The 841-nt window shown below is 44.5% G+C and overlaps 1 protein-coding gene across 8 annotated transcripts in view; it reads right to left on the bottom strand.

Annotated features, from left to right (window-relative positions):
* Positions 1-841, bottom strand: part of ccdc88ab (coiled-coil domain containing 88Ab) — a 62,664-nt gene that overhangs the window by 43,152 nt on the left and 18,671 nt on the right. The window lies entirely within an intron of this gene.

Genomic DNA, 841 nt, shown 5'->3' with positions numbered 1-841 from the left:
TAAATGTAATTGAAAGAGCGATCGATGAATTGAATCACCTGAAGGAGCCGGACATCAGAGCTGACGCTGCAGTAACTCAGGAACCTGCTAAAGTCGTTAGCTCCAAACATGCTAGTCGTTAGCCCCAACATGCTAATGTACTGTCTTTGAACATGTAAAACAGATGAGTAAAAAAAATAAAAAGTCTAATATCCAGGACATAAAGACCCACAATGACGAGGTCAGGACTTCTGTTCCTGAGAGATCAAAACCAAGATGGCCGACTGTCACATCAGTGCCAAGTAGATGATGTGGTTTTGTTTTTTTTACTGAGCTGCTGTGAAGTCATGACAACAGTCGTATCAACTGAAGACGTTTATGATCTACGGAAATAAATGATCAAGATGTTTCTGAATCATTTCAAACCAAAATTCAGCCTGAAACATCTTCTCATCAAATCCAAATCTTCTGCCGCTCTCTTGGCAACACACACAGGAATCGAGGTTAGCGCTACCATGAACAGGAAGTGAAGGGTCACTGAGGTCGGCCAGCGAGAAAGAGAAAAATCTCATAAACCTCAGACCCTCAGGGGACAAAAACTGGGATTCATTTAATGTTGTTTTTTTTGTTGCTACACAAACACACATGATCGCAGACACAAAGATTAAAGGTGCAGTCCTGCTGCTCATAGAGTCGGCCACAAGCCCTCACTGATACCTTTAAACCCTCAACTGATACCCCCGCCCCGCCCATCCCATCGTCTCATCATCTACAGAGGCTTAACCTCGGGGATAACCTCTGACTCCGGGATCGATCGCTCTGCCAGAGGTTAGCGGTTAGCGGAGCTTCTGCAGGTTCATAA

This window comes from Cynoglossus semilaevis, chromosome 12 (genome assembly GCF_000523025.1).
Source record: "Cynoglossus semilaevis isolate Cse_v1.0 chromosome 12, Cse_v1.0, whole genome shotgun sequence".
Lineage (NCBI taxonomy): Eukaryota > Metazoa > Chordata > Actinopteri > Pleuronectiformes > Cynoglossidae > Cynoglossus > Cynoglossus semilaevis.
The sequence above is the reverse complement of the archived record's forward strand: the minus strand, read 5'-3'. Positions and strand labels throughout refer to the sequence as shown.